Consider the following 24,169-nt stretch of genomic DNA (forward strand, 5'->3'; position numbering starts at 1 on the left):
CTCGTATTGGACTGTACAGCCACCTAAGGACTAATTTTTTTTTTTTAAAGAGTGGAAGCAAGTCTTCCTCGATTCAGAGGGACTGCCTATGATGATGACCGTCATACCTTTTACTGTAGTTTCCCAATCTACCTTAGCCAACTCGCCCCTCACACTTGTGTAGTTTGCTTTGTTTAGATTTAAGATCCTAGTTTCGGATTTAACTAAATCACTTTCAAACTTAAAATAAAATTCTTTCATATTATGGTCACTCTGCCCTAAGGACACCTTTACTACAAGATGGTATATGCATTTTTCTTTGTAATGTGTTCGCTTTTAAATAAAAACTAACTGGAGTTGGGTGAAATAAAGACAGGAAAGGAGGCAATTGTCACACCATTATTAGTCCTCTCATTCAATAATTTCCTGGCCTTCACCTAATCACAGCTCATTCTTTTTTCGAAGTAACTATGTGTACTGCACTTTTCTTTGACAGACAGCCTTCCGTCAAGCCCCCCGCCCATACTGCCCTGTTTTGACCAACAGGCGACAAGCCCCCACCCCCTGTGAAGCTCCGCCCCTCCCGAATCATTACATGCATGTGGTGCTGAGAAGCAGGACCTGAGGCTCCAACTTTCTTTCTCCCCCCCTCCTCCCCCCACCCCCAGCCGGTGTGAGGGAGCCGAGTGCGGTGATCCTGGGCCTGATAGCGAGGGAGATGCTGAAGGGAGAGTGAGAGAGGCTGGGGAGAGAGAGACAGACACAGGTGGGGGGGAGGAATCGGAGGGGAGAGAGGGAACTTGGGGAAGATGATCGCGTTCTTCCAACCCCCTACAAGGTACATCATTGGAGTGGATGATATCCAGAAGTCACAACACTGTCACTATTCACTTCATACCCAATAAACCTGTTAACAATCCGCACACAATGCCCTATCTATGGGAAGGGTGGTGGGTGAAGGCATGAATTTGGGGACTTGGGGTAAGGTAAGACACTTCGGATGGGGGAGGCATGCACTTGCGCTGGGGTGCGGGAATTTGGCTGGGGGAGGGATGTACCTGGACTGGGGTACAGGACTTTGGCTGGCCCTTGCTGTTTTCTGGGGAGCTCTGTCCTCTATCGCTTCAGGAAGTCAAAGTGGATCGAGTTACAATTTGGAAAGTCAGACCTTGGGATGGGTGGTTCCAGTTACACATTCCTGTGAAACTTCAGGGTGTGGCTTATCCTCCAAGGGGACCAATCAGAAACAAAGAGTAGAGCATTTTGCATGAAACACAAAAGGATAGTATGCAGGTACAGCAAATGATCAAGAAGGCCAATGGTATCTTTATTGCAAAGGGGATGGAGTACAAAAGCAGGGATGTCTTGCTACAGCTATATCAGGTATTGGTGAGGCCACACCTGGAATACTCTACAGTTTTGGTTTCCATATTTACAAAAGGATATGCTTGCTTTGGAGGCAGTTCAGAGAAGGTACACTAGGTTGATTCCGGGGATGAGGAAGCTGACTTGAGGAAAGGTTGAGTAGGTTGGGCCTCTACTCATTGGAATTCAAAAGAATGAGAGGTGATCTTATCGAAACGTATAAGGTTATGAGGAGGCTTGACAAGATGGATGCAGAGAGGATGTTCCCACTGATGGGGGAGACTAGAACTAGAGGGCATGATCTTAGAATAAGGGGCCGCCCATTTAAAACCGAGATGAGGAGGAATTTCTTCTCTGAGGGTTGTAAATCTGTGGAATTTGCTGCCTCAGAGAGCTGTGGAAGTTGGGACATTGAATAAATTTAAGACCGGAATAGACAGTTTCTTAAACGATAAGGGGTTATGGAGAGCAGGCGGGGAAGTGGAGCTGAGTCCATGATCAGATCAGCCATGATCTTATTGAATGGCGGAGCAGGCTCGAGGGGCCGTATGGCCTACTCCTGTTCCTATTTCTTATGTTGGCCATTTTGGCAGTACAAATAAACACGTCCTTTTTTCTCCCTGCTCCCTTTTCCTGGCTCTGTTCCTCCTTATAAGCTCAGTTCTGATGCAAAGCCAACAACCTGAAACGTTAACTTTGTTTCTCCCTCCACAGATGCTGCCTGAGTGCTTCCAGCATTTTTCTGTTTTTATTTTGGGTTTCCAGCATTGAGGTGATCTTACTTCGGGTTAGGTGGAAGCTGTCTTCCCTGAGCAAGGCCTTAAACTGATACTGGAGTCAGGTTGTCTAGAGGAAAGCAGACCACATTGCCTGATCTATTAGTTAATCAGATAAGGAGGCTGAGCTAGGCAGGAGTCTCCAGGAATTAAAGATTTAACTCCCGGACACTGCTGCAAGCAACTTGGAGAACAATTATAGAGGCATTGAAAATAATTGTTTCATACATTTTTCCTTGAATACTTTTGTTTATTAGTTATAAATATTATTGAAGTTGTGGGGGGGGGGAAGGGGGAAGAGGTTGTTTAACTGGGCGGGGGGCAGTTGGATGTGGGAGGTCATGTGGTAAAACCTCCAGGAATACGTGCAACCAGAGTTGGCAATGCTAGAGTTAATGACTACAACATGTAGCAATTTCTGAATACTAACAAAGGGTTATATCATGCTAGATTGTTTCCATTTGTTGGCAAGGTGGTAATGAAGGGGAACAAATTTAGGAAAATTATAAATTAATTAACAACTTGTATTTATATAGCACCTTTAACGTAGTGAAACATCCCAAGGTGCTTCACAGGAGTATTGAGATTAAAAATTTGACATCGAGCCGCATAAGTAGAAATTAGCAGAGGAAAGAGGTAGGTTTTAAGGAGCATCTTGAAGGAGGAAAGCGAGGTAGAGAGGCGGAGAGTTTAGGGAGGGAGTTCCAGAGCTTGGGCCCTAGGCAACAGAAGGCACGACCACTAATGGTTGAGCGATTATAATCAGGTATGCTCAAGAGGGCAGAATTTGAGGAACACAGACATCTCTGGGAGGGACGGGTGGGATTGTGGGGCTGGAGGAGATTGCAGAGATAGGAAATTAAAGGGAAAGTTTTCAAAAAATCTTTACACAGATGATGGTTTAAATGTGACATTCTCTGTCACAGACCATTGTTGAATCAGTTAGTCAATAAGTATTTTCAAAAGGAAGTAGATGCTTACATAGAATTTACTGCACAGAAATAGGCTATTCGGCTCAACCAGTCTATGCCGGTGTTTACATTCCACCAATGTTCCCTTTGTTCTGCGCGGACTTTTTTTTCAATACAAAGTCCTTTAAATGTCTGCGCATGCTCAGTGTTTCCATTGTAAAAGCTTGTGAGCGGCCTGCGTGGGGCCTTGCAGATTACTGCTCGCCCGTACTCGAGCGCAGTTTAGAGAGAACATTGTGCGTCACTCGAGTCTCCTCCCATCATACTTTGTATTCCCACAGTCTGCCAATAGGGCTTCAGTCTACTAGCAAGAGGCTTTCAGAAACGCTGGAGTTACCAACAGTGACAAGGCCGTACTCTTTACGATTCCCACCTTCCTTCATTTTTTTCATCCATTTTAACCACTGTGTTTGTGCTTTGTTTAAAAAGAAAAGAAAATCTTGCATTTCTATAGCGCCTTTCATGACCTCAGACATCTCAAAGTGCTTTGCAGCCAATTAAAGTGCTTAAAGAGGAATCTTAAAGCATACAGGGAGCAAATAGGAGAAAGGAATTAGACTAGGTGGTTCAAGCAGAGAAAAACACCAGGCCAGTCTCGATGGATTAAATGGCCTGTTTCTTTGCTATAACATTTAATGATTCCATGAAGTCACCAGACAACGTCCAGGAAGTTGAGAACCATTTGGTTTGCGGCTCGAGCCGAGTCTAGATACAGATTTAAAAATCCTCCCAGTTAGCGAGGGTTAAAAATAGCTTGGCAATAAACTATTTGAGCTGCAAAGAAATAGACGTTTATGGTGATATTACTCACCCTGAAGTGCAGTAGATAGGATTATTAAAGAATGTTTCCTACACTTCAAAAGTGATTCATTAGCTGTAAAGCACTTTGGGACATCCTAAGGTCGTGAACGGCACTTATATAAATGCAAATCCTTACCTTTTTCTGTTTCGTGATAATGTTGAGGGAAAATAGGAGCTTGTCTTTGAATAATGAAAGCGTTCAAAAATGTATTGAGGCTTGAAAATCAGCCAGAATGGAATTGAGTTCACAATTTTAATATAAAATCAAATGCAATAGCCTTTTAAGAAAGAAAAGCAGATCACAGAAAACAATCTTTCCAAAGTCATAAGTTTATTAGTTGTATTTTTATAGATGAACAGTGTACGCCCCAAGACAATAATGCCTCTTCTGCTGAGGAAGCCATTGTCGTCCCTGAGGCGGAAAGCAGTTCTTAAAAATCCAGGGCCCAAAGTTACCTCAGTGGAAGAGGTCTCCAGGGAATGGATTTAAAAAAATAATTTTAAAATGCTGAAATGTGATGGAAACAAACGCATTTGAAAAGAGAGAAGGCAGGTTAAAACTTCAGGAAAGATCTTATAACTAAACAATAAGTAAGAACATAAGAATTAGGAGCAGGAGTAGGCCATTCGCCCCCTCGAGCCTGCTTTGCCATTTAATAAGATCATGGCTGATCTTCCACCTCAACTCCACTTTCCTGCACTATCCCCATTTCCCTTGATTCCCTTAATATTCAAAAATCTATCGATCTCTGACTTAAATATACTCAACAACTGAGCATCCACAGCCCTCTGGGGTAGAGAATTCCAAAGATTCACCGCCCTCTGAGTGAAGAAATATCTCCTCATCTCAGTCCTAAATGGCTGACCCCTTATTCTGAGACTGACCCCTGGTTCTAGACTCCCCAGCCAGTGGAAACATCCTCCCTGCATCTACCCTGTCAAGCCCTGAAAGAATGTTGCATGTTTCAATGAGATTACCTCTCATTCTTCTAAACTCTAGAGAATATAGACCTAGTCTACTCAATCTCTCCTCAAAGGACAATCCCCCCCATCCCAGGAATCAGTCTGGTGAACCTTCGTTGCAAAGATAAGTAAGCCCTTTATTAGGACTAAAAAAAATTAAGAGGGAAGGGAGGAAAGCAACAGGTAAGTCAAGAGACATCAATTCTGACTGGTGTTACAAAGAAGCAAACTGTGGGCATATACCGTGAAAAGTGCAGATAAAAAAAGTTTGAAAGAAGTGTATCTTTGCTTAGACAGTCCTTAGGAGTCGAGGGTGACTTGATTCCACACTAATATGAGCTCTCATGACTGATGAGTCCGATGCGGGACCTACAGTCTCTGTCACAGATGGGGCAGATGGTGGTTGGAGGGACGGGTGGGTGGGGTGTTTGGGTTGTCGTGCGCTCCTTCCGCTGTTTGCGTTTGGCTTCCGTGTGCTCCCAGCAAAGAGACTCTGTATTCGGCGCCTTCCCGGATGCTCTTCCTCCACTTTGAGTGATTTTGGGCCAGGGATTCCCAGGTGTCGTGGGAATGTTGCACTTTTTCAAGGAGGCTTTGAGGGTGTCCTTGAAGCATTTCCTCTGCCCACCTGAGACTCGCTTGCCGTGTCGGAGCTCTGAGTAGAATGCTTGCTTCGGGAGTCTAGTTTCGGGAATGCGGACGATGTGGCCCGTCCATCGGAGCTGATCAAGCGTGGTCAATGCTTCGATGCTGGGGAAGAACTGTATATCTGGTGTGTGTGATACACAAAGATCATTAGGCATATTAAAAAAAGAAATCAAAAGGTAAATGGGGAGTAAAACAGCTTATTGGAACAGTGAATCGAGTTCAGAGGATGAACGATCTTTCTGACCAAGCTTTTGGTCATCCCTCCTAATATCTCCTTTGGCTGGGCATCCACTTTTTTTTCCTCTTGTGAAGCATCTTGGGATGTTTTTCTACATTAAAGGTGCTCTATAAATGCAAGTCGTTCTTGTAGGACGGGGTCTAAAGCAGCTCGACAAAGGCAATGAAAAAGCATCAGAACAAAATGGGTTGCGATTCAATGGACCAGCTGGTTGGCAATTTTTGTAAAATGAAGTGGAAAGCGGTTGAAAGAAATATACACAAATATAGGCAGAACAGCTTTAGCGTGTTGAGGAAAAAGATGAGATGTTAGGGTAGAATTTCCGAGACGGGAGTGGCCAGCATGGGAATGGTGCACAGCCCAGCATCCACCTGACACACTGTGCATTCCCATTCCCACCTTGACTTTAAGTTCGACACGCGCTTAAGAATTCCATGCAAGCTCTCCTCATGCCGTGGGCTAGCTTTGGGAGTCGTGCACAAGGGAGATGGGATTTTCTGCTTCCCTAATACTGAGCAAACTGTTTTTGACACGATGGATTACGAAGGGCAACTAAAGTAACAACTGGCGAACTGGAACAGATGGGAGATGTTTATTTCAAACGGAAGTAGGAGGCTTTAAAATGTTGTAGCTCTTGTTATTTTACTAGTGCAGGACATAAAAATGGCACGTCACAATGACTCACTGGGACGTATTTGGGGCATATGGGAGAAAAGAACATGCTGTCCTTATCTATCCTAGGAATAAATGAGATGGAAACAAAGCTGTGCAGTTGCATAAGAGTTACGCAAACAAGGAAAGTGAGTACACAATTTTATCTACACTAAAAATTGACACGTTACCAGAATTGATGAAGAAAGATTGAATAGGCTGGGGCTCTTCTCTCTAGAAACGAGAAGGCTGACCGATGACCTGATAAAGGTATTTAAAATTATGAAGGGGTTTGATAGGGTAGATGTAGAGAAGATGTTTCCACTTGTTGGGGAATGCAAAACCAGGATCCATAAATGTAAGATAGCCATAAATAAATCCAGTAAGGAATTCAGGACAAACCTATTTTCCCAGAGAGTGGTTAGAATGCGGAACTCGCTACCACATGGTGAGATTGAGACAAATAGCATTGATGCATTTAAGGGGAAGCTGGATAGGCATGTGAGGGAGAAAGGAATAGAAGGATATGCATATGGAGTTGGATGAAGATGGGTGGGAGGAGGCTCATGTGGAGCATAAGCCAGCTGAGTCGAATGGTCAGTTTCTGTGTTGTAAATACTATGTAGTGAGAAATCACAAAGTTGTGGCCAAAGTGAGCTTAAAACATTTTGCACTGTGTTCAGGATCTCTCATTACTTTTATTCATTTATTTGCATTTCACCTTGAAAAGCAGAATCTGTTTTAACTCTGAAATTTGTAAGACAGTGACATTTCTTTAAAAAGCAACATCTGGTAAGTTAAGAAGGCAGTGGTGAGCAAACTGCAGCAAAAGTCATATTTAAGGTTTCCTCTCATGACCTATTGGAGTAGATCTTGACTTTGTGTGACAGTGTAAAATGGGTGTTAGCATGTCGGCAGCCTCTTTTTTACATCTTTAGATTTTTATTTCCATGACTTCAACGGGAATAGAAATCGCAAGAGATGTAACCAGGCTGCCAGCTTGCTGTCGCCAGTTTTGCAATATGGCACGAAGTCAAGAAATGTAAAAACCTGTTGAAATTCAAATCAACGAATTGTCTGAACTATGCTCCCATTCTGTAGGAACCGAAGGGCGGATGTTTAAGGATTCGCACTGTTTTTCAACCAATGTAGGGTTCCTAAAAGCATACAGCATGTTTGAGGATGGTGCTGGCGCACATATTGTGTCAGAGGTGTTTTCCTGGTTGACACTTGAGTATTCTCCCCAGAGATAGCTGATAATAGGCATTTGGTCTTTGAGATGCCAGACAACTGGTTGGAAATATGGAAGATGGCAGCAGAGATGAGGAACAGAGTCAAACTGATGTTACCCAGCAGATTCCTGTAGCAAGTGCCTGTCCCAAGTATGCATGACAAAATATTTTCTCAGAACTGGTTATTCTTTTACTGCTCCAAAGATGTTTGATTGTTTAGCATTCATGGCTGTGGCTCGATGGTAGCACTTCGCTTCTGAGTCAATCCCTCAACCAGTATCACTAAAACAGCTGATCTGGTCATGATCACATTGCTGTTTGTGGGACCTTGCTGTGCCCAAATTGTCTGCTGCATTTCCTACATTACAACAGTGACTAAACTTCAAAAATACTTAATTGGCTGTAGTGTGCTTTGTGATATCCTGAGTTTGTGAAAGGCGCTGTATAAATGCAAGTTTTTTTTAATGGCCATAAAGTGATAGACCACACATGCAGGTTTGCAAGTTACATTTAGATTTGTTGTCATAACTGGAATCTTAATGGTGCCTTACACAGTAGATCCTGTCTGTGCACTCTAACTGCTGTATTTTCAGTTAGTATCAATGTGTGCCTCCTGCATGACAGTAGCAGTGACCCCCCCCCCCCCCACTGCCTTTGTTTGTATGATGCTGCTATTGCTATTCAGTGGGAACAACAACAGCTTGCATTTATATAGCCCCTTTAACGCAGTAAATCGTTCCAAGGTACTTCACAGGATCGTTATCTAACAAAATTTGACACCGAGTCACATAAGGAGATAAGGGGGCAGAAGAGGTAGGTTTTAATAAGTGTCTTAAAGGAGGAAAGAGGCAGAAAGATTTAGGGAGGGAGTTCCAGAGCTTAGGACCTTGGCTGCTGAAGGCATGGCCGCTAACAGTGGCTTACAATACGGGATGCACAAGTGGCCATAATTTGGAGGCGCACAGAGATCTCTGAGCATTGTAGGGCTGGAAAAGATTACAGAGCTAGGGAAGGTAGAAGCCCTGGAGGGATTTGAAAACTAGGATAAGAATTTAAAAATTGAGGCGTTGCCGGACTGGGATTTTTGCACAGGGATGGTGGGTGAATAGGACTTGGTGCAAGTTAGGGTATGGATAGCAGAGTTATGGAGGGTGAAAGATGAGAATCCGGCCAGGAGTGCATTGGAATAGACAAGTCTAGAGGTAATCTTCAGTCTTCCCAAAATTTAGTTGGAGAAAATTTCTGCTCATCCAGTAATGGATGTTGGACAAGCAGTCTGAAAATTTAGAGACCGTAGAGGAGTCTAGATAGGTTGTGATGAGGCAGAGCTGGATATCGTCAGTCAACATGTGGAACCTGATGTGTTTTTGGATGTTATCGCCGAGGGGCAGCATGTAAATGAGGAATAGGAGGAGGCTAAGGCTAGATCCTGGGGGACTCCAGAGGTAATGGTGTGGGAGCAGGAAGAGAAGCCATTGCAGACGATTCTCTGGCTACGACTTGATAGATAAGAATGGAACCAGGCAAGTGCAGTACCACCCAGCTGGACAACAGAGGAGAGGGGTTGGACGAGGATGGTGTGGTCAACCATGTCAAAGGTTGCAGACAGGGCGAGAAGGATGAAGAGGAAATATTTACCATGGGCACAGTGACAAAGGATGTCATTTGTGACTTTGATGAGGGCCATTTCAGTACTATGGCAGGGGCGGAAACATGATTAGAGGGATTCAAACGGAGTTCTGGGAAAGATGGGCACAGATTTGGGAGGCGACAGCACGGTCAAGGGACTTTGGAAAGGAAAGAGAAGTTGGAAATGGGGCGGTAGTTTGCAAGCACAGATTGGTCCAGGGTGGATTTTTTGAGGGGGTGATGATGGCAGATATGAGAGCGAGGGGACGGTACCCGAGGAGAGAGAACTGTTAACAATATCAGCTCACATGGGGGCCACGAAGGGAAGCTGGGTGGTTAGAAGTTTGGTGGGAATGGGAAAAGGAGATGAAAGAGCTGTCCCTGTGGAACAGCGCACCAATCACTTTGTCACAGCCATGGGCAGTAAATTGGCCCACACTGCGGATAATCCCAATGCTTGCCTGGGAGGAGGTTGAGACACAACTAGTGAGTGGGTCGGTAACCTTGAATGACGCCAGCAGTGTCCTTGTGAAGATTGGCTTCAGGTGTCTTCACGGCAGAACTTAGCAGCTGCTTCCCTGCTGATGTGAAGGCAAGTTACCCTAGACCATTACAGGTTGTACCTCTCCAGTCCACCACCTTCGGGACCTGACCAGTGCTGGAACAGAGAATTTCCCGAACCATGGGAGGTCTCGCTTACCAGTACCGGTGGACAGTGCCTGGGCTTCTGTGTCTGAGTGCATGCTGGTACCCTGTGGGCGGCTCCCTCAGTACCCGCGCACACACTCACTGACTGACAGCCACTCCTAGCTGATCGGCAAACATACCGATGGCAGCCGATGAAAACTTAAAAAAAAAATAACCTGCCATTCAGGCCAAACTGATGCCGAACTATGGATGTTTCCGGATGAGAGTGTCCCGGACTGGAGAGGTACAACCTGTATTGCGTCGGTGTATCAGGGTCCATATACAGTTGGTGAATAATGGTGTATGAGAAGAGTCCACCTCTGGTGCCAACTGATCTTCCTGGCATTCCTTCTTTTATTGTCTGCAAGCAAGAAAACCTGTGGGACATTGAAAGCAAGCCTTGTATTAATGAAAAGCTGCCAGTGTAAGCAATGACTCTCCCTCTCGGAGCTCCATTCCCCACGTGTGCGAATACTGCTTGCTTTTAATATCCACTTTGAACGGCTGAATATCTGCACAAAACTCTGAAAATGGGCGGGATATCAAAAGCCTAATCCATCTGTGTTGAGCATTCATAATGAAGCTCTGGCAGGAAACACAGGCTGGGAAATTGTGAGATGCATATTCAGAGTGGGGACCCAGAGACCTCATTGGAGCGATGTACTGGTGGCAAGATTATCAGTGATAGGATCATTCCTGCACATTGGTCGTCTCGGAAGCCAATGGTCAAATGGTGAGTGTGGGAAGTGAGCCAAAGGGGAACCAGGGCCATACATGTGATCGGACAGGAGATGTTGGACTGTGTTGATACTGGCAGAGTGTAGAAGTCCGCAGCACAACTTGTGCGTTGTGGCACCATGTCTGAGACTGGTACCTGTCGTACAACTTTAGCAGCCCAAAGGAAAGCAGGACAAAATTAATCTAGCAGAAGCCAACCCCCATATCATTTACAATCTGTTAAAGTGTATGAGGCAAAGTCATAAATGACCAGTTATTCAATGGCCACGACAACAACAACTTGCAAATTTATAGCGCTCCTCTTGTGCAGGAAGATAGGTCAAAGCGCTTTGCATGAGGAGGGGAAGCGAAGGGTTGGCAGAGGGTCAAGCGCACAATCAAAGAAAAGGGTTTGAAGAGGTTTCTGAAGATAGGGAGGGAGATAGCAACCTGCGAGGAGCTGGCAAGGGAAGTCTAGATACCAGGTATAAAGGCTGTAAATGGGATGAGGAACAAGAAGTGGCCCGATGTGTTAGAATAGCCGAGGGAAGTGTGCAGGGACACGAGGAGGGAGGAGATCACTAAGAAAGGTGGGGTGGGGGGTGGTGTGGAGAGCCATGGAGGGATTTAAAAGTGATGGCATGAATTTAGTTCAATTCTCCAGAGCATAGCAAGCTGATGGAGCTCAGAAGTGCTTCCACCATCCATTCAGGCAATGCATTCCAGAGCATAACAAGTCGCTGTGTTTATGAAAAAATGGTCTCCTCGTCTCCCCTTTTTGCCAATGATCTTCAATCTGTGTCCTCTGGTTATCAACCGTCCTGCCAGTGGAAACAGTTTCTCATTATTTACTCTTATCAAAATCCTTTATAACTTTAAATCTCCCCTTAACCTTATCTGCTCTACGGAGAACAATCCCAGATACTCCAGTCTCTTCACATAACCGAAGCCCTCCATCCCTGGTATCATTCCAGTAAATCTCCTCCTCTGCGTCCTCTCTAAGGCCTTGGCATCCTTCCTAAAGTGTGGCACGCAGAATTGGACACAATATTCCAGCTGGGGCCCAACCAGTGCTTTATAAAGGGTCATCACAATACATTTTGAAATGCTTTGGAAACTCCTATGTCAACAATCTCATTGAGAAAATGTATTATAAAAGTGCTTACATTTATCTGCAATACCTGTTATGACTGCAGATGGTACTGTGACAGCCCTGCACAATGTTAAATGTCACAGAGCTCTTGCTGTGTAGTGTCGTTGAGAAATAGCTTGCATTTCCACACCAACGCCACTTGATGGCTTTGCAGCATGTGTTGGATGTAACCACTGTGATTTCTTAATTAGGTGGCTTTGCTTAACTCACACTAACCCTTTACAACTTTATGCCATTTACCACCGATTCCAAGTGGCTTCTGGAACTATCCTTGCATTCTGACCAATAGACATGGAACACTATGATTAAAATTCCATTACCAATCCTTTAATGGAATAAAATCCCCAAACCTGCAAGCTAATCTGAGGAAGGACGTGCTTGCTATTGAGGGAGTGCAGCGAAGGTTCACCAGACTGATTCCCGGAATGGCAGGCCTGACATATGAGGAAAGACTGGATCGGCTAGGCTTATACTCATTGGAATTTAGAAGAATTAGAGGGGATCTCATAGAAATGTATAAAATTGTGACGGGACTGGACAGGTTAGATGCAGGAAGAATGTTCCCGATGTTGGGGAAGTCCAGAACCAGGGGACACAGTCTAAGGATAAAGGGTAGGCCATTTAGGACTGAGATAAGGAGAAACCTTTTCACCCAGGGAGTTGTGAATCTGTGGAATTCTCTGCCACAGAAAGTTGTTGAGTCCAGTTTGTTGGACATATTCAAAAGGGAGTTAGATGTGGCCCTTACGGCTAAAGGGATCAGGGGATATGGAGAGAAGGCTGGGGTGGGGTACTGAGGTTGAATGATCAGCCATGATCATATTGAATGGTGGTGCGGCTCGAAGGGCCGAATGGCCTACTCCTGCACCTATTTTCTATGTTTCTATGTAAAAGAAAGATTTTGAGGGTTATTTTTGACTTTCGGCACTAGTGTGAAACAGGCGACATTGATACATCTCTCGCTTTTCATTTCCATCGAGTCAGGACCAGAACAGACTGCAATCCACCTGGCTAGCCTCCAAAACAAATCCCCCTCAATTGCCCTTCTTGAAATAATTATCCAATTCTCCCGTCAATTTTTCCACACTATCCATCTCCCTGGACTTTCCATTCCACAAATTCCTCTGTATAAAGCAGTTAAATCTGAACTGTCTGTATACTTTCCCTCTTTTTAAGTTTGAGCCTGTGTCCACTGATTCTAGAGTTTGTGTCAGTCTTGAATGTATTATATAGAACATGCCCAGTGCATGGATTTTCCATGAACGATGTCAAGGGAAATCTACTGATAGTGCTTTAAAAACAGTACGTATACACGTACTTCTTATGCACCATACTTTCAATATTTGTCACTTAAGTTGTGACAAATTTCTGTGTCACACTTGATAGTTGACAGCTAATATTCAAGTTTGTCCCACTTCAATTTAAATTTCTTTCACCTTATTGCTAATATGCAAATTTTCTAATTGTGTTACGAATTTATTAATTGTGAGTCACGTAAATATCTTGGCAAGGAGAAGACACGTTGGTCAAGGTGCTTCTTGAAAATTCTTTGCTTCACCAATTTTTTTTTTACCTTAATCTTCCGACAGCAGGTTTAAAATAACATAAAAAATTACTGAGCTTCCAGTCGCCTGTCGTTTTAATTCTCCGCCTGCTCCCACTCTGACCTCACACCATTTTAATGAAGCTCGAGGAACCGCTCCATATCTTTCAATTAGGCACTTTCCAGCCTTCCAGCCTCCACATTGAGTTCAGCAATTTCAGATCATAACCACTGCTATTTTTTCGGGCAGCAGCTGTTGGTAATGATTCTGCTATTGCCATTTACACCTCTAAACCCATCTTTTGTTTCTTTTCTTGTCCTATTATCACCCCCTTTGACCTTGTACCATCATCTGATTTGTCATTCAATCTCTCCTGCCTTCCATCCTAGCACAGATCTTCCCTTTTGTTCTTCACTACTTGCTCTCTCAGCCTCTGCACCAAATGACTTCTCATCCTCTCTGATTTCAACCTCCATCTCAATTCATCACGCTCTCTCTCCTCTGAATTCACTAGCCTCCGTTAATCTCTCCCTCCATGTAAACTCCCCAACCCACATTCACGGCCACCCCCTCGACCTTGCCATCTCTCGTGGCCTTGCTACTCCCATCGTGTCATCTCTGACCAATTCCTTGTATCGCTCTCTATCCACATCCCCCTTCCACCGACAACCGTACCTCCTGTGTCCACCCCGGGAAAAAAAACTCTCAACTCTCTTAAAACTGCACTTATGAACGCGCAACTGTCCAGTCTTTGACCCTCCATTCACCATGACATTTCTGCAGCTACTGATCTGCTCAATCACACCCTCACCACCACCTTTGATGCCCTAGTCCCTATTAAAACAATTACTCTCTCTCACCCTGGCCATTCCCGCTGGTTTGGCCCTGATCTTCGCTCCCTTAAGTCCAAGGACGCAGACTTGAACGGATACGGCAGACAACTGGTTTGGCCATTCACCGCCAGATCTGACTGGACCATATAAAGTATTATCGAGTTCTTGCTCTCGTCTGCCAAAATTGGTCACTACTCCAGAATCATTCTGGAATGTAAAGATAAACTCCGGCTTCCATTCTCCACTGCTAACCGTCTTTTTAAACCCCTCTCCCCAGTCTCCACCCTAGCCTCCGACAATAAGTGTGAGAAGCTCATGGACTTCTTTCTCTCTAAGACTGAGACCATCTATTCGGCCGCCTCTGCCTCTTCCCTTCCCTCCCCTAGCCCACCAGGCCAAACTTCCTCTAAGGTTCCCCCCTGCCCTAGCCCTGACCTCACATGTTTCTCCAGCTTCTTTCCAATCTCGTCTCTCAACCTTTCCGAGCTTATCCTGCCCATGTGACCTACTTGCTGCTCCCTCGACACTATTCCCACCAAATTGCTGACCACCCAACTTCCTTTTCTTGCTCCCATGTTAGCTGACATTGCTAATGGTTCTCTGTTAAATCTGCCATCATCACCCCTCCTCAAAAAAACAACCCTCGACCCCTCCATCCTTGAAAACTACCGCACCATCTTCAACCTCCCTTCCCTCTCCAAAGTCCTTGAACGTGTTGTTGCCTCCCAAATCCGTGCCCATCATTCCCACAATTCCATGTTTGAATTCCCCCCCAATCCGGTTTCCACGCCTGCCACAGTGCCGAAATGGCTCTCGTCAAAGTCACAAATGACACCCTTTGTGATTGTGACAAAGGCAAACTATCCATTCTTGTGTTCCTTGACTTGTCTGCAGCCTTTGACATGGTTGCCCACTCTATCCTTCTCCAATGTCTCTCCACTGTCATCCAGCTGGGTGGGACTGCACTCGCCTGGTTCCATTCTTATCTATCTAATTGTAGCCTGACAATCACCTGCAATGGTTTCTCTTCCCATTCCCGCATCGTTACCTCTGGTGTCTCCCAAGGATCTATCCTTGGCCCCCTCCTATTTTTCATCTACATGCTGCCCCTTAGCGACATCATCCAAAGACACAGCATCAGTTTCCACATGTACACTGATGACACCCAGCGCTCCCTCAATACCACTTCTCTCGATTCCCCCCTCGGTCTCTTAAATTGTTAGCCTGCTTTTTCAACATTCAGTTCTGGATGAGCAGAAAATTTCTCCAATTGAATATTGGGAAGACCAAAGCTATAGTTTTCGATCCCCGCCACAAGCTCCATTCCCTAGCCACTGACTCTATCCCTCTCCCCAACTCCTATCTGAGGCTGAAACAGACTGTTCGCAACCTTGGTGTCATATTCAACCCTGAGCTGAGCTTTCGACCACATATCCGCAGCATAACTAAGACCGTCTATTTCCACCTCCGAAACATTGCCCGTCTCCGCCTTTGCCTCAGCTCATCTGCTGCTGAAGCCCTCATCCATGCCTTTGTTACCTCTAGACTTGACTATTCCAACGCACTCCTGGCTGGCCTCCCATATTCTACCCTATGTAAACTGGAGGTGATTCAAAACTCAGCTGTCCTAACTTGCACCATGTCCCGCTCACCCTGTGCTCGCTGACCTACATTGACTCCCGGTTAAGCAACGGCTTGATTTCAAAATTCTCATCCTTGTTTTCAAATCTCTCCATGGCCTCGCCCCTCCCTATCTCTATAATCTCCTTCAGCCCCACAACTGCCCCCCCCCCCCCCCCCCCCCCCCCCCCCCGAGATGTCTGCGCTGCTCTAATTCTGCCCTCCTGAGCATCCCTGATTATAGTCACAACCATTCTGTTGCCTAGGTCCCTAAGCTCTGGAATTCCCTGCCTAAACCTCTCCGCCTGTCTACCTCTCCTCCTCTAAGACGCTCCTTAAAACCTACCTCTTTGACCAAGCTTTTGGTCACCTGCGCTAATTTCTCCTTGTGTGGCTCGGTGTCAAATTTTTTGTCTCATAATACTCATGTGAAGCACCTTGGGACGTTTCACTGTTAAAGGCGCTATATAAATACAAGTTGTTACTGTTTCCTCCCCGTGCCCCTTTCCCTGCCTGTGTACTTGCTTAAAACCTGTTACATCTCTAACTTTTTCCAGTTCTGATGAAAGATCGTCAACCTGAAACGTTGACTCTTGTTTCTTTCTTGACAGATGCTGCCTGATCTGCTGAGTGTTTCCAAAATGTTCTATTGCTAAACATTTACTTATTTCACTGATTATACTTATAAAGCTGCTTTTTGTGTCTGACCAGCTTCATTTACCAATTTAGTTAAAAGTCTCTGCCTCTCTTTTAAAAACTTGGTTCTGAAGCCGTGGCTCAGTTGGTAACACACACGCTTCTGTGTCAGAAGGTCAAGTCCCACTCCAAAACTTGAGCACAAAATCTAGGCTGACACTCTAGTACAATACTGAGGGAATGCTGCGCTGTTTGCGGTACTGTCTTTCAAATGAGACATTAAACCAAGGCTCTGTCTGCCCTCCCATGTTGGCGCAAAAGACCTCCGCTTCACCATTTCTGTTTTGTGCACTATAAGGATCCTGGTTGTGCCCTGGCTTCGGCCATGATGCGGTTGCGCAAGGATGTCACCAGCCACGTCTGTAGAGGGTATCCCTTGTCCCCCAGCAACCACCCTGCCATGATCCTTCCAGGATCGAATAGTGGAGGATGGTAGAGTGAGTATAAAAGCATTGTGGCAGCTCCCTGGGTATCTCGCACAGAAGATAATGTACTGCTCGACCCAGGTAGGAATACATTGGTCTCCTGCTTAATGCAGCTGTGATTTGCAGCCTGGCTGATACAGCCCCCTGTAGCAAACTGAAAGAATCCAGTGGCATAAAAGTGCAGGGCTGTGGAGACTTTGGGGGTCACTTGACATAACAGCAGGTCCTGTTCCAGGAGGCTGCAGAGGTCTGCGACAGCCTGACTGTTGGAGCACAGCCTCCTCATGGAATCATAGAAATTTATAGCACAGAAGGAGGCCATTTCGGCCCATCGTGTCCGCGCTGGCTGACCAAGAGCTATCTAGCCTAATCCCTCTTTCCAGCTCTTGGTCCGTAGCCCTGTAAGTTACGGCACTACATCCAAGTATTTTTTAAATGTGGCGAGGGTTCCAGACCCCCCACTACCCCCTGAGTAAAGAAATTTCCCCTCAAGTCCTCTCTTAAACCTCCTCCCAATTACTTTCAATCAGTGACCCCTGGTTGTTGACCCTTCTGCCAAGGGAAACAGGTCCATCCTATCCACTCTATCCAGGCCCCTCATAATTTTATACATCTCAATTAGGTCTCCCCTCCGCCGCCTCTGTTCCAAAGAAAACAGATCCAGCATCTCCAATCTTTCCTCATAGCCAAAATTCTCCAGTCCAGGCAACATTCTTGTAAATCTCCACTGCACCCTTTCCTGTGCAATCACATCTTTCCTGCAATGTGGTGACCAGAACTGCACACAGTACTCCAGCTGCGGCTGAACCATTGTTTTATACAGTTAAAACATAACCTCCTTGCTCTGGTATTCTATGCTTCGACTAATAAAGGCAAGTATTCCACATGCCTTCTAAACCACCTTATCTACCTGGCCTGCTACCTTTAGGGATCTGTGGACCTGAACTCCAAGGTGCCTTTGTTCCTCTACACTTTTCAGTGTACCATTTAATGTATATTCCCTTGCCTTGTTAGACCTTTCCAAATGCATTACCTCACACTTATCCGGATAGAATTCAATTTGCCACTGTTCCGCCCACCTGACCAGTACATTGATATCATCCTACAGTCCACAGCTTTCTTCTTCATTATCAACCACACAGCCTATTTTAGTGTCATCTGCAAACTTCTTAGTCTTAACCCCAACATTCAAGTCCAAGTCATTGATATATACCACAAAAAGCAAGGGGCCCAGCACTGAGCCCTGCAGAATCCCATTAGATACAGCCTTCCAGTCACAAAAACACCCATCAATCATTACCCTTTGCTTCCTGCCTCTGAGCCAATTTTGGATCCAACTTGCCACTTTGCCCTGGATCTATTGGGCTTCAACTTTTGTGACCAGTCTGTCATGTGGGACCTTATCAAAAGCTTTGCTAAAATCCTGCACTGCTCTTCAGATAGGTCCAGAACGGTGACCCTGTGTGCTGTGTATGTTCTCCTGCACACAACCCCACCTCACCCAGAGCTAAACAGAGAGTTATGGAAGATATTAAGGCCAAGAGATCAGCAATGGGGACTAGAATTTCCTCATATATCTTTGGGAAAGTTAACGTAACACAACAATAGGTACCAGACCTTTTACGGGCGGAGAGTCCAGAGGACAAGGCCGCTGAGTGGATGGGGAGCAAGGGGCATAGAAAGGCAAAAGAAAAGGCCATCTGGCTCCTGTGTCTGCAGAAGCAAGTTCAACTGCTCAGGGAGCAGCTCGGTAGGCATAAGGCAGAGCTCAGAGTCAGAGGAGCAGTCAGCCGCAAGGGCTGTGGTATGAACGAGGCATTTAGATGAGTTGAGCAAAGAAAAGCAGGAGAGGCACACTCCCGTAACAAAAGGGAGTACCTGCCGTGTCAGGTTACAAAGGCCAAGCTCAATGAGCAGGTCGCACAGGAGGAGACTGCTCGTTTAGCGAGCAAAGTAAACGGGTTGGAGGGGTAACTGAAGGATATTAAGATAGCTTACAGGGTAGCTAGCAGTAGGGGTTTGAGAGTGGGAATCACGGGCCCTGCCGAGAAAAAATCCAAAGCTTGACTCAAGCTCTTGCCGAAGCCAAAGGCATGGTTTGCTTGATGGCCCCGGGGGAAGCTCGGGTGGACTGGGAAGAGGAAGAAGATAGCGAGGATTGGGAGCAGGGTAAGGACGTCCGATCACTGCTTGAAGCGCCAAAGGGACCGATATGGCTCATACGGCAGCAGAAGTACGGTGCACCCATAAACGGCCAAGGTCAGGGGGCGCTGCAAAGCGATTTTGTGGTCCCATTCACAACCCCACAGCTGCAAAATATGATTTTAGGGATGTCCAAGCTTACCAATGAAGGAGACCTATCGGTCCAGTTCACGGAGTTGGAACAGGTAGGAGGGATTAATGAGTGTTACGAAGCGGAGGTTCACAAGCTGGTATTTTCCCTGGAGGAGATGATGTATCAGGCCCTAGCTGCCGAAAGCAAGAGGGAGCAGGGAACCATAGAGGGCTTAAAGGAAGAAATCTTAAGAGCAATGGGTCACACCCAAGGCAGTCCATTCTCCAGGGTGGAAAGGATGCTGCAACTGGCTGGAGAAGCACACCAGGCTTTTGCAGATCGGCTCTGGCTGGTCTATAATAAAGCCTGTAATGGAGTGCTGGACCGAGCGCAGTTGCAGGGGGAGCCAAGGAACCATTGGCTCAGGACCCTGGTGTTTGCCCGGATTAGGGTAAGGTCCGAGAACTGGTTTGACCCTGAGAATCTCCAGAACACGGAGGCTAATGTGCTCCATCACGTGAGTCTGGCACTTACGGCCACCGTGGAGGAGGAGGTGGTCAAACCAGTTGAAGGGACGGTTCACGAGTTAAAGGCCAGTGAGGGTAGAAAAAGGGAATGGCGCCAGGAAGGAAGCAGCTCAGAGAGGGCGAGGACATGTTTCGGGTGTGGGAAGACGGGATACTGAAGGAGAGACTGGCGGAGGGGGCAAGGCAAAGGGGATCCTCCAGTGCCTAAGATGAAACCTGTTGAGGCGAAGGGACCAACCTCACAACAATTTGATGTTCTGGTGGCCGCCCTTCAGACAGCTTTTGTGCCAGAGCAGGGAAGGGTAGACTCTGCCGTGAGCAGGGAAATCCCGACCGCTCCGGTAATCCCACCACCCTGACTAGCGCGCAACCAGCCTGTGTACCTGTGTTCGCTCATGTACGATGAGTGGAGTAGACCATGCGTGAAGATGGGGGTGGAGAAGGTAGTGGGGAGGTTTTGTTGGACATCTGGGCTTCCAGCATGGTGATTCACGCAAATGATCCGACTACCTCACCTTTGTCTAGCAAGGTTCCACACAGTCTAGTGGGATTCACAGGGAACGAACAGGTGGGGTTGATCTCCAGGCTGCTAGCCATCGAGTTAGGATCACTCCACGCAAAATGGAAGTGCGTTCTGCTGAAACTGGAGCAGCCGGGTCAGGAGTCCTAGGGGCCGACTTTATGTTAGCCCACAGAATCATAGTGGATTTAAGGAATCACTGCCTTTGGGGAGCAGTGGGTTCCAATAAGGAGGAAGAAGTTGTAGTGATCCCAAGGAAGGGGGAGGGTAAAGGCACAGTGTGTATGATGAAGTCGAAGGGTTGTTACAACCTAGAGCAATTGGTCAATAATGCCCCGGCCGAGTGCCAGGCTTGCGCGCGGGACAATCTCGCATCGTTCGCCACACACAAACACAACTGCGGTAGAGTGATGGGGGTAGAAGTCAGGATACAAGGAGACTCCATGTCCCAACCGCAGAAACAGTATAATTTCCCAAGGGAGGCAGGGGCTGACTTGGAGACGGCACTGGGATCCCTGGTAGCTCAGGAGGTGTTAAGGCCCATAGCCACACAATTGAACTCTCCACTTTGGCCGGTTCGGAACCGACCAAAGTGGAGAGTTCACGTGTATGGCTATGGGCCTCAACACCTCCTGGGCTACCAGGGACCCCAGTGCCGTCTCCAAGTCGTGGAGGGCCACCGTGGACTATCGGGTGCTCAACAAGAACATCCCAGCTTGCGCGCCCACTGTTGTGGCCATAGCTGACCCAATAGGGAGCATTCCAGCATCCGCGACCACATTCACGGTGCTGGATATGTCGAACGGGTTCTGGTCTATTCCCCTCAAAAGAGGACTAGTACAAGTTCGCATTCACATTTAAAGGGCAACAGTATACCTGGACGTGCCTTCCCTAGGGTTTCCACAACAGCCCCTCTATTTTTCACCAGTATTGAAGGGTTTCAGCAGGCCCCAGTAGTTGGTTCAGTATGTGGACGATTTGCTTCTGTTCTCCGACGAGGATGAGGAACATGGTCAGCTGCTGGCCAAGCTGCTGGAACTGTTGAAGGACACCGGGTTCAAGGTTAATCCCAAGAAAGCTCAGATCGGTCAGAGGGAAATCAAATTCCTCGGGCTGATCTTAAGCGCTAGGGAAAGGGCTATAGACGAGGCCAAACGGAAGGCAGTACAGGAGTTAGCAACCCCTACGACCGTGACGGAAGTGACATCCTTCCTGGGGCTCATGGGGTACTGTAGGGATTTTATTGAGGATTATGCCGCCACGGCAGCCCCTCTACTTCGGCTCCTCCGCAAGGGAGTCCGATGGGAGTGGGATGAGTTCAATCGTCTCAAGGGAGACCCGCAGACGGCACCCGCACTAGGGGCGATTAATGGTGGGGAGGACTTTTTAGAAGTAGCAGCCAGCAGAGACAGTTTGAGCGCGGTGCCGCTCCAGGAGCGGCACGGCAAACTGAGACCCGTGGCTTACTCCTCAAGATTCCTCACAGATGTAGAACGGGGGTACTCCAATTGCGAGAGGCATCTCCTTGCCACGCATTGGGCCGTGAAGCACTCCCAGCTCTTCACGGGGTCATCCCAGATCACCATACCCCCACTCAGATGTTATTAGATGGGAGGATAAAGGACGGTACAGTGAGCAGTGCTCGCATTGCTCGCTGGACTTTATTGCTCTCTCAGATGAATCTGAGAGTGCAAGGCCTGTGTGAGCCCAAGCTGGCAGCTAACATGATCTATGCAGGGGTGGCCCATAAGTGTTCGGTAGAGGGTGTATGGGATGTAGACATAGGATTTCGGGCCGGGTCGCAAAATATATGTCGACGGATCCAGTTCGGTGATAGCAGGGGAACGTTTCACGATGTGGAATTTATGACCCGATGACAGAAATTGCAAGGGCCCTGAGCGCTCAGCACGCCGGACTGTCGGTAGTGGTGTACGTCGTTACCCACGCCAACGAGTTCCCGACCCCATACACCATCTGCTTGGATTCCATGTTTACATGCAATTCGTGCACCGAATACTTGGCCATCTGGTCTCTTCGCGGTTTCATTTCCACAGGAGGGAAGCCCTTAGCAACCAAACCACAGTTACAAAGGATCTTAAAGGCCACGGGAACCCAGGGAAGCCATAAGAACATAAGAATTAGGAACAGGAGTAGGCCATCTAGCCCCTTGAGCCTGCTCCGGACGAGTACCAGTCCACAGACGAAGTTGCCTTCAATGCAGATGAAACCAGCAATATTGTCAAAGATTGCATTGACAATATTATCGGAGGGGTTGATTATAACCTGCTCCTGATCATGGCTGATCTGGCCGTGGACTCAGCTCCACTTTCCCGCCCACTCCCCATAACCCTTAATTCCCTTATTGGTTAAAAATCTATCTATCTGTGATTTAAATATATTCAATGAGCTAGCCTCAACTGCTTCCCTGGGCAGAAAATTCCACAGATTCACAACCCTCTGGGAGAAGAAATTCCTTCTCAACTTGGTTTTAAATTGGCTCCCCCGTATTTTGAGGCTGTGCCCCCTAGTTCTAGTCTCCCCGACCAGTGGAAACAACCTCTCTGCCTCTATCTTGTCTATCCCTTTCATTATTTTAAATGTTTCTATAAGATCACCCCTCATCCTTCTGAACTCCAACGAGTAAAGACTCAGTCTACTCAATCTATCATCATAAGGTAACCCCCTCATCTCCGGAATCGTCTCTGTACCCCCTCCAAAGCTAGTATATCCTTCCTTAAGTAAGGTGACATTCATAAAGTAAAGGCCCATTCCAAGACAGAGCCCAGAGGGGAAGGCAACCAAAAGACTGATGAGTTAGCCAAGGAGGGAGCCAAACCGGAGAGTTTTGGGACCCATACAGGTCCAGCCCAGTAGCAGCGATCCGGGACAAAGGGGGGATACAAGGGAGTGTAGGGGCCGCATTGGCCCTGGACTTGAGGAAAGTCCAGGCACAGGATCCCGTCCTCAAGGTTGTCCTGGAGCAGCTGGCTAGGGGAGAAATGATAGAAGGCCCATTCCGGGTAGCGGGCATTACTTTAAAGAAGGGAATGCTTTTCAGGGTGACGATCAGTGGGCAGTTCCAGAACAGCACCAGAGGGAATTCCTCCAGATAGCCCACGGGGGCCCAGGAGCAGGACACCCAGGGCCGGAGACTACCTGGCAGAGGATAGAACAGCAGGGTCTGAGGGAGGATGTCCGCGATTTTTGCGCAGACTATTGGTGTGCGCAGCGAACAACCCCAATCCCAGAAAACAAAGGTTCCCATGGGACACAAGAGAAGGGTAGAGGGACCATGGCAATCGGTACAGGTTGATTCCATCGGGCCATTGCCCACCGCAAAGGGGGGTTAAAGGTACTGTTTGGTCCTAGTGGACGTTTTCTCGAAGTGGGTTGAAGCCTTCCCTTGCCGATCCGCCACAGCATTGGTGACGGCAAAGATCTTGGTGAGGGAAGTGTTCTCTAGGTGGGGACTGCCACAGATCGTGGAGTCCGATAGGGGGGTCACTTCACAGGGCTGGCTACCTTGAAAGTGCTAGGGATAGAAGGAAACATAGAAAATAGGTGCCGAAGTAGGCCATTCGACCCTTCGAGCCTTCACCACCATTCAATAAGATGGCTGATCGTTCACCTCAGTACCTCTTTCCTGCTTTCTCTCCATACCCCTTGATCCCTTTAGTGGTAAGGGCCATATCTAACTCTCTTGAATATATCCAATGAACTGGCATCAACAACACTGCGGTAGTGAATTCCACAGGTTAACAATTGACTGAAGAAGTTTCTCCTCGTCTCAGTCCTAAATGGCTTAGCCCTTATCCTTAGACTATGTCCCCTGGTTCTGGACTTCCCCAACATCGGATTACCCTGGATCCGGTTATGCTCACATGCTCTCGTCATTGTACAGTTTTTGATTGTGATATAC

Source organism: Pristiophorus japonicus, chromosome 4 (assembly GCF_044704955.1).
Source record: "Pristiophorus japonicus isolate sPriJap1 chromosome 4, sPriJap1.hap1, whole genome shotgun sequence".
NCBI lineage: Eukaryota > Metazoa > Chordata > Chondrichthyes > Pristiophoridae > Pristiophorus > Pristiophorus japonicus.